This window comes from Euphorbia lathyris, chromosome 3 (genome assembly GCF_963576675.1).
Source record: "Euphorbia lathyris chromosome 3, ddEupLath1.1, whole genome shotgun sequence".
Lineage (NCBI taxonomy): Eukaryota > Viridiplantae > Streptophyta > Magnoliopsida > Malpighiales > Euphorbiaceae > Euphorbia > Euphorbia lathyris.
In genome coordinates, this window is record NC_088912.1 from 3,609,367 (window position 1) to 3,625,588 (window position 16,222).

General features: G+C 39.0%; 1 pseudogene; it reads left to right on the forward strand.

The window, feature by feature from the left end:
* The first annotated feature begins 1,131 nt into the window (after positions 1–1,131).
* LOC136222504 (tRNA dimethylallyltransferase 2-like) lies at positions 1,132–3,350 on the forward strand (annotated as a pseudogene).
* The last annotated feature ends 12,872 nt before the right edge of the window (positions 3,351–16,222 follow it).

Sequence of the window (16,222 nt, forward strand, 5' to 3'; positions counted from 1 at the left end):
TCATTTTATTAGTAACAAATCACAAACATATATTGGAATGTGAAAAAATAAAATATACCGTCTTTTGTACGAATTAGACAAAATAATTCAAAAAATTCACCGAATTTATAAATATTAATCTCCAATTTTATTATTAAATTACAAAAAACATGAAATCATTTTTTAGAACGAGTTGATATGCAATTGGTGCAAAATAAGGAATAAAAATATGTGTGTTTTATAATAGTGTCTGAAATTGAGCCAAATTATCAAGCTTAAGGGTAAAATTGCTCTTGGCTATAAACGTTAGAGGTAAAATTGCTCCATTTTAGACGTTAGGTGTAAAATTGCTCCCGATCCAAAACGTTAGGGGTATTTTTACACCTTAACCCTAAAAAAAGCTTATGAAGTTTGCTAAATAATATATTTTGAATAAAAAGTAAATTAAGACAAGTTATCTTTGACTGATTTACAACAAACAAACTTTGAACCTGATGAATATCACAGTTGTCATTTTTCTGTAAAAAAAAAAATCTATAATAATTCGTTTTTTAAAAGAAAAATGATGTTAAGTAATTTAATTTTATGAGTTTTAAATAGTTTTCCATATATACAGTGGGGTAGGTGAAGGTTACCAGATCTATATGTATATACAGTAAGATTGAGTGTTGCGTTCAACGCATATTACACACCTCCTTGAAAGAGAGAATGACATCTATAACTACTCTGGCTAAGATTGCAGATGTCACCGGCGATAACTAAACATAAAGGAGGAGGTGCTTTTTCTTCTAGTTATATGGTGGATCGCCGGTGACATTCTACAATTTTAGCCACCTGAAGTTGCACACCGTGCAAACCACATATTCGTATTTGCAAATTTTTAAACCACGAGTTTACGTTTGCAAAAAGGCAAAGGACATATTTGTTTTTACTTTACTCCAATAATTATATAGCTGGTAACTGTTTTGTTCTCGATAAATTGTCTCAAAGGATTAGTTGGTTTTTATTGGTTCAGTCAAAAAAAATTTAGTTATATTTTACTTATAAAAAATTAGAGTGTAAAAACTAGTGTTCCAAGACCTCTAAAATACTTGAGTCGTTTCTGTCTAGCTCTAAATTTTTCTATACAAAGTTCACAATTTATTCAATTAAATGTGGGTAAGAGCTGACCACACGATTTTACAGAATTATATAAAGCTATATATTTTTCTATTAATTTTTTTTGTCGTGTCAGAAATTCACAACCCTAATTTTGAATGTGGCAGGGCAGAACTGGGGTCGGATTGACAATTGCAGATTCGACTACTGTTTCATTTGTGTTGATGCTGCTATCCCCGGGCCCGTACTGTACCAGTATGTTGGACAAAGAGTAGATAGCATGATCAATGCTGGATTACTCAGTGAAGTTTATGAAATTTTCAAACCTCATGCTGTTTATACTCGAGGTTTGCGGCAAGCCATTGGCGTAAGGGAGTTTGAGGGTTTTCTGAGACTTTACCTCTTGCAAAGCAGGAGTGATAAGGCCAATGAATGTTGCGAAATGGTATCAGCAAAAAACGGCGAGATGCTAAAAGATAATGCGAGGGAGATCTTATTTTCCTCCTCTGATGATAATGAACTCAAGAATGTTTTAGCTGAAGCAATTGAGAAAGTGAAAATGAACATCCGAAGGCTTGTTGGACGTCAAGTAAGTTTGCGTGTCAGATTTTACATGTTTCAATTATTTAGTACCAATTCTTTTTATTTATTTATCTGGATTCTGGTCCGTCTCAATCCGTTATCACTGTGGAATGTTTAATAACAAAAGCATTTTGTTTTACAGAAGAGGAGACTTAGTCGGCTTCGAACATTGTTTGGATGGAATATACAATATGTTGATTCTACTGAATCCATTTCAAGTACAGTCTTTCTTTCTCCTATTTGTTTAGGGACAATGACACATTTGGGGTGGTTATCTAACTTATCGAGAAATTCTATGGTACCACTACATGAAAGTCGTTTTTCATACCACTACATGAGATATGGTTGGTGTAAAGAAAATAAAAATGTATACATGCGACATTAATTGATTCGTCGGGTGTATTACTCCCGTTGTACCCTAAAATTTTTCGTGGTTATCTATAGTATTTCTAGAACTAGAGGAGATGGAAAAGATTTCTGGCTTTGGGGTGAATTTGATTCATCCCACTGGTCTTATTGGCGGACATAATACGTTCGTCAATGTATAATGTGTGGAGTCAGATATTCTCTGACTCCACTGCTCGATCGTGGGACGGTGACAGGACAGACATGTCTGCCTCAATTTCATTTAAATTAAGAGTATCAATAATTTTTATATTTGTTACTATGTGATAAATTTAATTTTAGCAGTAAGGGAAAGAAATGAAGGATCGGTACTAGTGGTCGGCCTGTATGAAAGGTGTGTTGCTCAGTCCTCCTTTCATACAAGCGGCTGACTTTATATCCGCCTTCTTGAAAGGCAGATTAGAGTTTTAGAGTCTCATTTTTCTCCATCTGCCAATTTGAATCGCGGATGAACATATACACCTAAGAGATCTATGGATGCAGCTAAAATCACCACATTTTCGGAAATACTTCTAACTCTGCCATAAACGATGAAATAGTTTGCGAATTACCACAAATGTGCCATTTTCCCGATTTGTTTATAAATCAGAAATATATTTTTAGCAGTACATCATTTTCGTCCCCTGAATCACATGAAATGCTATTTTCTTTTTGTTACAGGCAAATCTAAGGAATCATGGGCTGCACAAGTGGTTGGACCAGCTGTGGAAATCATAACTTCTTTTCTTCGGGCTGATTCGAGTTCAGTTTGTGATGGTGTTGGAAATAAATTGATGGAAAGGAACCTTTGGACCCAATGTGTGTAAGGTCAGCATCTTGAAGTTTATTCGTGTTATGTGATTTATATATTCCACGTGCACACAGAAATGTTAATTGTGTGCATCTCAAAAGGTTCGAAGTCTGAATTCGTCATTTTCTCTTTTTATTGGCAGGCTTGCAGTGACCGGGTTCTTAGAGGAGCTCACGAGTGGGAACAACATAAACTGGGTCGAAGCCATCGAAAACGACTTTCTTCAATTCGAAAGTCACAAGGAGCGAATCGTTCAGCTGTATCTAATGACTGAGTTCGAGGATCTGGATCAATGAACTCGAATGCTCTCAACGGCTTCCATTCACAATTTGTGTATAGAATGAAAAGCTAGCTGATCGAGGAAGGTACGAAACAGAAGACTTATTTATGTAAAGTGTGACGCAATTCGTGTAGCAAAAGATGAACTAATACTTTTTTGGTAACGGAAAATGTGCTCAATAGATGAGAAAAGGGGAACTAATTGAAAGACAACAAGTTTGGGCCTTTCTTTACAAAGACTGTAGAACGTTATTTTCTTTCAATAAAATCACTAAATTTTATATTTTATTTATGTAAAGTGTGACGCAATTCGTGTAGCAAAAGATGAACTAATAGATCTCCCGTCAAACTTATTGTGTTTGAATTGCTTTGTCTAATGTCTGATTCCTAATCCGACTTTCTTTCTATCTCCCAAAATCATAATCGGTATCAACAGGTAATTGAGGTTTTTTTTGTTCCGTCGTAAATGAGTGTTTCTGATACAGGAGCATCCTCTAAGAAGAAGGATTTAGCTCGAGATTTATATGTAATTGCATATGCATTAACGACGCTTATTGCTACTGTGATTGAAATCTTTTTTTATCATAATTTATCAGCTCAACCAGTAGAAACATGTTATGGTTTGTGATTTCAGATAGTGTTCACATTAGTGCAAATCATGGCTTTTATGTCCATGCTTAAATTGTTTCGGAAAAAGGTTACGAAAGTTTGGTAGCTTCCAACACTATCGAGATTGGTTGTAAGTATCACAGTTGGGTAGTTGATTACTAATAAGCTTTAAGGAGGTGCGTGCAGTCCAAAATGGAAAAAAAAAGTTCAAATATAAAACAATAAATAGTGTTAGTTACAAGAAAAATACATAAAACATGTTGAGCAATTTACCAAATATTTGAAAAAAAGGGCATAATTTGCGGCTTAAAACTTGTTTATTCCACACACATCTAATATTAGAAAAAAATATATATGGTTTCACTTTCACATATATTTATAAGTACAAATTAATGTATTATTTTCTTGAAAAAGAAGTAATAATTTTTACATTGTTTTTTTTTCTTTTAAAATCACTACAAATGAATAGTGTTTTTGTATGGAAATAATTCTCAACAATATAAAAAATTGACGAGTAAACATTTTTTAAGGAAAAATAATTCACCACTTATTTTTTATACGCTCCATTTTTAAGTGTGTTTATTTTTATTTTTTTAATGTTATATGCATGAATAACTCTGCCTGTGAGGGTCACTTGGTGGTCTTTACACCCGATCCCAAGCCCGGACAAAGGAGGAGGGTTGCGGTAGGTTTGTGGCGGCCAACGTAAACTTAGCCACATCTTATGACATGAACCACAATATAAATATCGTTGGGGTGTTCCCTTCTCAGCGACGCGCTGCACTTCCTAGACCTGGTGTAGTGATAAGTGTGCAAGGGTTGCTAGGTCGTCGCCTCGAAGCGGAGCGCCACCCTAGGACCCGACGGTGGTGTCAAATATGCAAGGGTTGCGGGTAAATAAGCAAGTCCACGGTAATGGTAGGGTAGGGGTAAGGGTAGTAGGTTACGCTTTGGGACATGGAACATAGGTTCTTTGACAGGAAGATTAGCTGAAATTGTAGATGTTATGAAGAGGAGGAGAATAAATATAATGTGCCTACAAGAAACCAAGTGGGTTGGAGCTAAGGCTAGAGAGATAGCTCTTTGGGGTTATAAGCTTTGGTACTCAGGAAAGGATAAGGGTAGAAATGGAGTAGGTATTCTTATTGATAGGGAGTATATTGATGATGTAGTAGCGGTGTCTAGGAAGAGCGATAGAATTATGAGTGTTAAGCTAGTGATAGGGGATGAGGTTGTGAATGTCGTTAGTGCATATGCGCCACAAATAGGATTAAATGTTTCTATAAGACAAGCTTTTTGGGAGGACTTAGAGAAAGTGGTGCAACAGGTTCCTAGGGATGAAAAAATGGTACTGGGGGGTGATCTCAATGGACACGTGGGTTCTAGGCGAGATGGGTTTGAGAGTGTTCATGGAGGGTATGGTTTTGGAGATAAGAATGAAGCAGGAAATGATATTTTGGAATTCGCATCAGCCTATGACTTGAGTATCATGAACACATGGTTTATGAAGAGAACATCCCACTTAGTGACTTATCGGAGTGGCGGTAATGCGAGCGAAATTGACTTTTTCTTAGTAAGGAGTGCCTGGAGAAAGAGTTATATTGATTGTAAGGTGATCCCTGGTGAGAGTACGACAACCCAACATAGAGTAGTGGTGCTTGATTTTCGAAGTAAGAAATGTATAAGAAAAACAAACACCACAAGTAGAGACTAAGATTAAGTGGTGGAAATTGCAAGGGGAGAATCAACAAAAATTTGTGGATGAGATGACTAAAAAAGATATTTGGACTTGTAATATAGATTTAGATATAGATTCGATATGGACTAAGATGGAGCATAGTATAAGGGAAGTAGCGAAGGAAATTCTAGGGGAATCTAAAGGTAGCATGCCACCGGGTAAGGACACATCTTGGTGGACAGAAGAAGTACGATAAGCAGTAAAGAGTAAGCGAGAATCCTATAAAATATTGGAGAAATGTAGGAGTGATGAGAACTACAAAAAATACAAAGAGGCTAAAAGGGAAGTAAAGAAGGTCATACGAGATGCTAGAGCAAAGGTGAATCGGGGTCTGTATACAAGATTGGATACGAAAGAAGGGGAAAGAGACATATATAGAATTGCTCGGATGAGAGATAGGAAGACGCGAGATCTCGGAAAAGTTAAATGTGTGAAGGATGTGGACCAGAAAGTCCTAGTTGGAGATAAGGATATCAAGGAACGATGGAGGTCCTATTTTGATGACTTATTTAATGGAGATCGCAGACAAGATGTTGGAGATATAAGTATCCCTCACGATATGATAAATCATGAATGCCTGCGGAGAATTCAAAAGGGTGAAGTCAAAATGGTATTAAATAAGATGAGGTTGAAGAAAATAGTAGGACCCGATGGCATCCCTATTGAGATTTGGAGATGTTTGGGAGAGAGAGGAATCGAATGGTTGACGACGTTCTTCAACCAAATTTGGAGAAACAATAAGATGCCATCAGAATGGAGGAAAAGTATCTTAAAGGCGATGTCCAAGATTGTGCCAACTATCGAGGAATCAAATTAATGAGTCACACTATGAAACTTTGGGAGCGAGTGATCGAACAAAAGCTAAGGAGGACGGTGAAGATCTCGGAAAACCAGTTTGGCTTTATGCCGGGAAGATCAATTATGTAAGCCATCCATCTAATGAGACAATTAATGGAGCACTATCGAAATAAGAAGAAAGACTTGCATATGGTTTTCTTTGACTTGGAGAAAGCATATGATAAGGTACCAAGGGAAGTACTTTGGTGGGCCTTGATAAGGAAAGACATTTCGCGGAAATATATTGACATTATAAAGGACATGTATGAGGGAGCATGCACGAGTGTACGTACTGTTGGTCCCGTATGATTAGTTCCAGGGGGGGTTAGGAACTAATATAACTTTTTTCGCTAATTAATCTTGCTGACTTAATAATTTTGGTGAGTTTATTAACTCAGCTTTGGTCAGCTTGGCCGATCTTAATGTAAGACAGCTTTAGTCAGATGCTGACTAAGACTGTTTCACTTGAGAGTTGGGAATTGATACTTTTGTGGTCAGTTTCCAACTCAGCACTCCAATTTACTCAGTGTCAGCTTCAAACAATTTATATGCTGAGTAAATATAACAAGCAACACATTCACATATATATTTGAGAGAGTTAGAAATTACTCAGTATCACTTATCCTAGTTCGGCCTCTCCGCCTACGTCCAGTCCCCAGAATCCTCCGGGATTTTAGAATCCAATACTGAGCTCTTTAAAGGTAGAGCACAAACCGATTACAAGCAGTTGAATATGCAAGAGTACCTTCCTCTGTTCGTCTACTCAACTCCTACTAAACGCTACAACCCAGCACTTAGATTTCTCTACCACTAAGTACTTAATATCAAGTACTCAGCATACACACTCTCAATATTACAATTGATCACAAACTTATTCCTTTTAAGATAAAGAACACTTTAGATGATTACAGACAATCAATCTAGCATTTACACAAAGAATAGAAGGTTGGTGTAAGTTTTCTTTCTTCTTTTTGAGTGCTTTGAATTTGTATCTTTCTCACTTGTAATTTTCTGTAAATCGGCGATCTTCCAATTGATATCTTTGTCCCTTTTATAGTTGAAATGTGAGGAACAAATCATTTGAAATTGATTTGTCCGTTGAGTCCAAAACGGCTCTTTTGGGGGGACAAACTTCTGGTCAGCTTCAAATGTGCAGGCCAATCCTGTCTTCTAAAATCTTCAGTCGTCAGATTTGTCCTCTTCCTACAGACTTTGTCTTCTTGCGGCAGTTTGTCTTATAGCATCGAACAGTTGACCCATGCATCTTGGAATTTGGCTTTTGCGTAATTCAAGGCTTCTATTATTGGTGCAGACAGTTGTCAAATTTGTCTTTTAGCTTAACGGATCATTCATGCTGTCCTGAAGATCACTCAGCTTCACTTCGATAATCATTGTCTTTGAATTTCACCAAAACTCATACTGAGTTCTTTTTCCACTCAGCTTCTGTGGTCAGCTTCGTTTTGTAGGATCTATTTCTTGAAGCAGACTTCTTTTGTGTTGAGCTTCGTTTCACTCAGCTTCTTTGATCAGCTTCATCCTGAAGCTGTTGTTCTGAAGATGGCTTATCTTCTCTTATGCTGAGTTGCTCTTGTGTTGTGTTCTCATGCTGACTTTGTCCTGTCTTAACCTTTATTTCTTTTTGCATTTATATTTATACTCAATATTGAACAAACGGATTAGTAAAATTAAATCAAAGCACTTAAATTTAATTGTCTCTTAATCATGGATTAAACTTGAATGATTTTGTCAAATCAAAATCTTGTGGAAAGGTGTTTCAACAAACTCCCCCATTTTGATGTTGGCAAAATATTTAATTTATGGAACTCAGTATTGAAATTCCACATGATTGAATTGCATTTTATTCTTCTGAAATTACTCCCCCGTAAGGGTTGCATATATTGTCTTAACTCAACTCTAAACCTTCTAAGTAATTTAGAGAGGACACGTTTATACTGACTTAGTTCAATCCTAGACTTTCTAAGATCTTTTTTTCGATGAACCTAGGTCAATTTTCAGAAGAGTTCAATGTTTACTCAGTTTGATACATGAATAGTTTTGGTATCAGAGTTAGTGTGTACTGAGTATTTTGAGATTATTTGTTTGTTCAATTTTTAGACAGATCAGCATATAGTATAAAGATAAGCATCACTTATTGAAAACAACGTGAATGAAAAAATGCTTAATATAAATGACCAGCATACAAAAAGGAAATACATAAGTTAACTAAGCCTAAGTTAACTAAGCCTGAGCTACCCCTTTGCCTTTGTCTTTCTTCTTGCTGCCCGAAGTTTCTCCTATTTTAAGCTGAGTTCCATCAGCTTGTGTAGCTTGTTCTTTCTCCCCTGTTTTGCCACCATCAGGCGGAGGAGCAATGAAGGTGTCATTGAGAGCAGCACGAGTTAGCTTGACCGAGTATGCCTTGAGACGTTTCGTGCTTTCAAACAACCCATCAAGCACTGGAACTCCATCATCCAGAACTGAACCTGGGACGCGAATAGATGAGCTGATCATGCTGAGCATGTATTCCTGTGACTTAGCTAGCCATGACATTGCTTCCGCTAGCTGGGCATAAGATTGATGGTACATTCTAATTATAGCCTTATCGTAGATGTCACGCGGAGCGTTTGTATGACGCACATGGCGAAATAGGCTTTGAGTGGTTTGGAGGATAGTATTGGTTTTGACCATGTCAGTTTCCATCTCCTCTTTACTCAGATTCAGAAGCCGGACAACCTCACTAATTTCATCCATTGTACATTGGGAAGATGAAGAGAGATGGTCACGAGTACCAGTCAGCTCAGAAGACAACTTGGTAAAACAATGATCTAACTCAGCAGAAGTAGCATAGCCCATATTGACTGTAGGCAAAGCATTGATCTGTCCTTGAAGTGAATTCATGTGATTCACCATCATCAATATCAGCTCAGTCAGCTTGACAAAGGATTCTTGCTTGGGTTGCTGGGTTTGGACTGAGGTCATGACACTTACTAAGTCTTTGAGATTTTTGATCTCATTGAGAAGATGAGTGACAAATGAAAACTCTTGTGATTCAGCATTTGCGGACCCAGCAGCATCGGCATGAGAATTGTTTAAGTCCTGGAGAAGATGTTGAGCCGAGTCAATGATGCGACGTCCGGACTCAGTTGCATGAAGATAGGCAAATTGTGCCTCAGGATTTAACTCAGTGGCCGAAATTCTAGCACCACCTGATTGAGGAGGTGTTTGGTGTTGTCCTTGAGTAGAAATGCCGGTATATGGTCAGCAGCTGGACTTGGATGTTGATGACCAACAGGAGCTGACTGCTCAATGTTTTGCAAAATAGGATGGGAAGAAGGTGGATCTGCAAAGATAGTTACCTGCTCAACATGGACTTGAGTTGGTGCAGGAAGAGGCACCTCAGGTTGAGCAGGATTTTCCTTAGCTTGCTTGTCTCCTTGAGCAGCTAGGACTTCGAGTTCTTGCTCGGCTTGGTTTGGATTTTCCAGAGTCTTGGCGTGTTGCTCGGTATGAGTAACAGAGGCTTGGTTTCCTGTATGGAGGGCTCAGGATGTGATGAGAAGAACTTAAAGTGAGTAGTGGTAAGGTCCGTGATTTCATCCCTCGGAGGCGAATCATCCAGGAGGTCAATAGCTGGATATTTGTAGGCCTTCTTCTTAAGCCTTCTTAACTTTCTGGTCTTTGGAGGAGACGGGTCAGCAGGAATGGAATCAAGAGATGATCAGTGTTGAGCCCTTCCATGACTCTTTCTTGTTCTGGGAACTCAGCATCACCTGTCTCATCCTGTATGGCTGGACTTTCAACTTGCTCAATATTCCCTGTTTGTTCTTGCTCAGTATGAGCTTCTTGATATTGCCCAATATCCTCATCAGTATCATGCTGATCTTTATCACTGCTTAGTTCTTCTGCTTCTTGATCAGCATGAATTTTCTCAAGGTCAATCTGTTGGCTTTTGATAAAGTGAGAATCATCAGGAACTGCAAATCCAAGAGGAACAGCTTCAACTGGACTCAGCTCAACAGTTTTCTTCTTCTTCTTCAGAGGGGTTTCCTCACTTTCTAGCTCCTCAGGCTCATCTTGCCTCTTTCTTTTCTCTACTGACTTACCTTGGTCAGCATCAATTTTCTTCCCCTTAGAGACAACCCGAATTTTCTTGGGGAAAGCATTGACATCCTTTGAGCTGGTTTGGATTGCCTTGCGTTTCTTTTCTCGCTTGGTTTGGACAGCAGCTTCGGCTACAACGATATTCTCATCCTGAGGTAGCTCAACATCATCTTCCTCCTGAGCTTCCCCCTCAGCTTCCCCCTGAGCTGCCTCGATGACCCCTTTTCCCTTCTTGGGCTTGATAGGTTGGTTGTATACTAACCCAAACAACAACGCATCCGTAATTTCAGTTCCCACCGTTTCTGTTTCATTTATCAAGTCGATTTGGTGATCTTCAAGGATGCGGGTAATAAGAGAACCCAGCCTGAGCTTGATGGTACTCCGTTAGAGTGCTCCTACCAGAAATACGGGCATGTTAAGGGGGCTGTAGGTGAGCATGTGCCAAATGAAGCACTGCTCGAAGTTTGAAGCGGATGATGCTGCGTTGAATTTTGGGAAGATGAAGTTTGTTAGTATATAGTGCGCCATTTTTTGGTTTTCCCCCATGCACGTGCTGGGTATTTCCCCTTTGTGTCCCGCAGGTTTACAGAAAGTGGCTGTCTGGTCAAGCTTTTCCTTAGTGGTCCTGAATTCCTTTCCAGTGTTTGGAAGGTTTAGCAAGGTTGCGAGATAGGAAGGGGTAATGGTGAGATTCTTACCTTTAACGTGAGTGACTAGATGGTCAGCATCACTTCCATCAACACAGAGGTTGGAGTAGAATTCACGTACTAACCTAGGGTAGGTTCTTCCAGCAAGCGAAAAGAGTCCATCCATTCGTTTTTCGCAATCCATTCACAAAATGGTTGCTCATGTGTTATGAAGCTTGGGGAGAACCATCTAAATTTGAGAACCTCATGATTCTTGACGCTTGGGTACACCTTGACGAAGAACTTCTCATTCGGCTGCTTATCCTTCTTATTCTTCTTTGAAGAGGTTACTAGGTCGGTTTTGGGGTTTTTGTTTGGAGTTAGGTCATGCTGACTTTGTTGAGGAGGAGACTTAGGGTTTTCATCGGTGTGGTCGTCGTTATTTCCGCCACCGGAAGGATTTTGGGGTTTTGCCATGATTACGAATTCTTTGATAGGATTCTGGGATTTCAGAGAGAAAGATTTGAATACCAAGGATTTCGAGTGTAAAGAGTGATAAGTGGGAATCCTTCCACTATTTATAGAGGTGCTAATTGATCTTATTCGTTGAACTAGCCGTTTAACCTCGAGATTATCAACCGACAGAGATTCTGGCATTTATGACACGTTCGGCGCATGGGTTTTCTCATTATTGCTTACGTTATCCTAGGTGGCTATTAATGCGCGTGCTAGCATTTAATGTTTTAAATGGGTTTTACTCAGCATTAAGAATATCAACCGTTTGTGATTCTGAGTAATCAGTTTTACGTAGGATAGTTGTTTGTGGACTTAGTAACTCAGCTTAGGAAAAATCACTCAGCATGTATGTCTACTCAGCTTAGGGTAATTTCATGTCATTCTTAACTCAGCATGCAACAGTTACTAAATTATCACAAATCACTCAGCATGGTAATCACTCAACATTTAATTTAGCACATAGAATTTATTGAAGAGGATTAGACATACCGATAGCTTCCCTTAGTATGTTAAATTGCTCACGAGCCAAGGGCTTCGTAAAGATATCCGCAAGCTGTTCATTTGTTGATACGTAGGTCAGCTTGATCTCACCCTTGAGTACATGATCTCTGATGAAGTGGTGTCTTATGCTGACATGCTTCATCCTGCTGTGTTGGATTGGATTCTTAGATAAGTCAATGACACTCTTGTTGTCACATTTGACTTCTATTGTTTCTGTTTTGACGCCATAATCCTCAAGCTGTTGCTTAATCCAAAGGACTTGGGCCACACAGCTTCCAGCAGCAACGTACTCAGCTTCAGTTGTAGACAAGGCCACTGATGACTGTTTTTTACTAAACCACGAAACTAGACAGCTTCCTAGGAATTGGCATCCTCCTGAAGTGCTTTTTCGTTCTAGCTTATCTCGTCCATAGTCAGCATCAGTATATCCGATCAGTGTGAAGTCACTTGTATTTGGATACCATAAACCTGCATTAACTGAGCTCTGCAAATATCTGAAAATTCTTTTTACAGCTATTAAGTGAGATTCCCTGGGGTCAGCTTGATATCTTGCGCAATAACATACTGAGTACTGAATGTCAGGTCTACTGGCAGTAAGATAAAGTAGAGAGCCTATCATACCTCGATATAATCTGCTGTCTACAGACTTACCTTTTTCGTCAGCACAAAGGACAGTGTCAGTACCCATTGGGGTTGATATGGGTTTACATTCCTCCATATCAAACTTCTTTAGCATTTCTTTGGCGTACTTAGACTGACTTATGAAGATGCTATTCTTACCTTGCTTGATTTGGAGTCCAAGGAAGAAGTTGAGTTCGCCCATCATAGACATTTCGAACTCAGTTTGCATCTGTTTGCTAAACTCTTTGCACATAGAATCGTAAGTAGCACCAAAAATTATGTCATCTACGTAAATTTGTGCAAGTAGGGTATTTTTACCCTTTTTCTTAATAAACAAGGTTGTGTCAGCTTTGCCTCTGACATAATTCCTGGTCAGTAGGAAGTTGGTCAACTTCTCATACCAAGCTCTTGGAGCTTGCTTTAGGCCGTATAGGGCCTTTTTGAGTTTATAAACGTGGTTTGGAAATTTCGGATCTTCAAACCCTGGAGGCTGACTAACATACACCTCTTCGTTTATAAAGCCATTAAGAAATGCACTCTTAACATCCATTTGATATAACTTGAAGTTCATAAAACTTGCATAGGCACACAGTATACGTATAGCTTCTAACCTAGCAACGGGTGCAAAGGTTTCACCGTAGTCAATGCCCTCTTGCTGACTATAGCCTTGGGCTACAAGTCGGGCTTTATTTCTGACTAGGTTGCCTTGCTCATCTAATTTATTTCTAAAGACCCACTTGGTTCCTATGGTCTTTTGATTCCTAGGTTTAGGTACTAAATCCCATACCTCATTTCTTGTGAATTGATCAAGCTCTTCTTGCATAGCATTGATCCAATATTCATCGTGCTCAGCATCAGCAAAATTCTTTGGCTCATGCACTGAGACGAAGGCAACATTGCTGAGATACTTCCTAAGCTGATCTCTTGTCATCAGCTTGTTGTCAGCAGCATCAAGAATGGACTTCTCCGAATGTCCTCTTGGAATTTTTATTTCTTTGGGCAATGTTGAGTTGTTTGGAACAGGTGTTTCTACAATCTCTGCAGGAATAGATTGGCCAGCAAAGGTTATTTCAATTTCTTGCTTACCTTTGGTCAGCCCTTGTATTGATGACTCAGAGGCTCCATTTTGATCAGCGGAAGCTGAGCTTGGTTCATCTTCATTGAGCTGAGTTGACTTTCCTGCAGGGCCAGCTTCATCGAACCCAAGATGGACAGACTCTTCTACAACCTGAGTTCGTTTATTATACACCCTATATGCTTTGCTGTTAGTTGAGTACCCTAAAAAGATCGCTTCGTTAGCTTTGGCATCAAATTTTGCAAGATTATCTTTTGTGTTGAGTATAAAACATTTACACCCAAAGGCACGAAAGTAGCCAATGTTGGGCTTTCGTCCTTTCCAGAGTTCATATGGGGGTTTCTTAAGAATAAGTCTAACTAAAGCCCTATTGAGAATGTAGCATGCTATGTGGACAGCTTCACCCCAGAAGTACTTTGGAAGCCTATTTTCACTCAGCATTGTCCTAGCTATTTCGACAATTGTTCTGTTCTTCCTTTCAACAACCCCATTTTGTTGAGGTGTTCTAGGAGAAGAGAAATTGTGGTCAATACCACTGGTTTCACAGAACTCATCAAACTGTTGGTTTTTGAATTCTCCACCATTGTCACTTCTAATATGAGCTACTCTTAGGTCTTTGTCATTTTCAAGCTTCTTAATCAATGTTGTGAACATCTCAAATGTTTCATCCTTGATACTCAGCAAGATGATCCAAGTGTACCGAGAGAAATCATCTACAATGACTAAGGAAAATTTCTTACCTCCCAAGCTGAGTGGCTGGACAGGTCCGAAAAGATCCAAGTGTAGTAATTCCAATGGTCTCTTGGTTGAGACAATATTTTTACTTTGAAATGACTTTTTAGTTTGTTTGCCTTACTGACAAGCATTACACAATTGATCTTTTTCAAATTTAAGTTTGGGCAATCCCTCAACTAGTTGCTTTCTAGCTAATTTGGCAAGAAGGTCCATGCTTACATGACCAAGTCTTCTATGCCATAGCCAGGAGTTATCCTCTTTAGACATTAAGCATATATTTTTAGAAAACTGTTTTTCTAAACTCAGCATGTATACGTTGTCTATACGAGGGGCAGTTAAAATCAATTCGTTTGTTTTTCCCTCGATTATTTGACACTGAGTATCATCAAATACAACCTTTCTGCCGCTCTTGCAAAGCTGAGCTACACTTAGCAGATTGTATTTGAGACCTTTAACTAGGGAGACTGACTCAATAGCTGGGATACCTCCGATAGTAATTGAGCCGACTATCTTACCCTTCTTATTGTCTCCAAAGCTTACACTTCCACCTCGTTTAAGCTCTAGTGTGATGAACTGAGTTTCATCACCGGTCATGTGCCTCGAGCATGCGCTGTCTATATACCACAGTTTTGATTTCTCCACGCATCTCAAGCTCACCTGCATTTTAGACTATTCATCTTTAGGTACCCAATTGTTTTTGTTTGTTAGCATAAACAGGTGCAAAGTCATACTTTAATTTGTGACGACATACTTTTATGGTGTGGCCACTTTTGCCACAGAAGTCACAGTGAGTTTCCCTTTGAGGGTGATGCTGAGTGTGGTCAGCATTATTGTGCTGAGCATGCCAACATACCTTAGTGGTATGTCCTTTCTTTCCGCAGAAGTCACATTGGACAATCCGCTTATTGTACCAACACACTTCTCTTGTGTGCCCCTTTTTCCCGCAACAGTTACACTATGTAAACTGTTTATGCTGACTAGTACTTGAGTACTCAGCATGGGATTTATTTTTATTTGAGCCTCTTATTTGGCTCTGTAGGGTAGTGACATCCTTTTTCAGATTCTTTGAATCTGATTGAACTTCTGAGACAAACTTATGCATAAGTTATATGTTACTATGCAAAGTTGAGTTGTCTTGGAGAAGATATCGGAGGTCACTGAGCTTGACCTCTTCAATCTCATCACACCGCCTGCTGAGTGCCTTTACTTTCTTATTGCACTTTTTAGTTAGCGCATATAAATCACTCAGGGCGTTTATAATCTCATTTCTAAGCAAAAGTAAGGGTGTTACCTCATTATTGTTTTCCTCCTGGTCAGTTTCTTCAAAGAGGTCAGCTTGCTCAGAATAAGGGCGGTCAGCATCATCGGGCATGAAGCGTATATTTACTGTTTCATTTGCATCAGCTTCTGATGAGGTTGACTCATCACTATCACTCCATGTGGCTACCATAGCCTTTCTGCTGCCTTTCTTGTCTTTCTTCACCATGTGACAGCTTGACTTGATGTGCCCAGTTTGGTGGCACTCAAAATATGTGACAGGCTTTGAGCTGTCCTTTTTATATTTGTTGTCGCTGGGCTCAGCTTTGTATTTGTCATTTCTTCTGAACGACCTTTTGCTGTTCCTATCATTCTTCCTGAACAGTTTCTTCATTTTTCGGGTGAACATTGCCATTTTCTCATCATCTGATGAGTCAGCTTCGGTGGAGTCAGCTTTCATGACAAGTGATTTC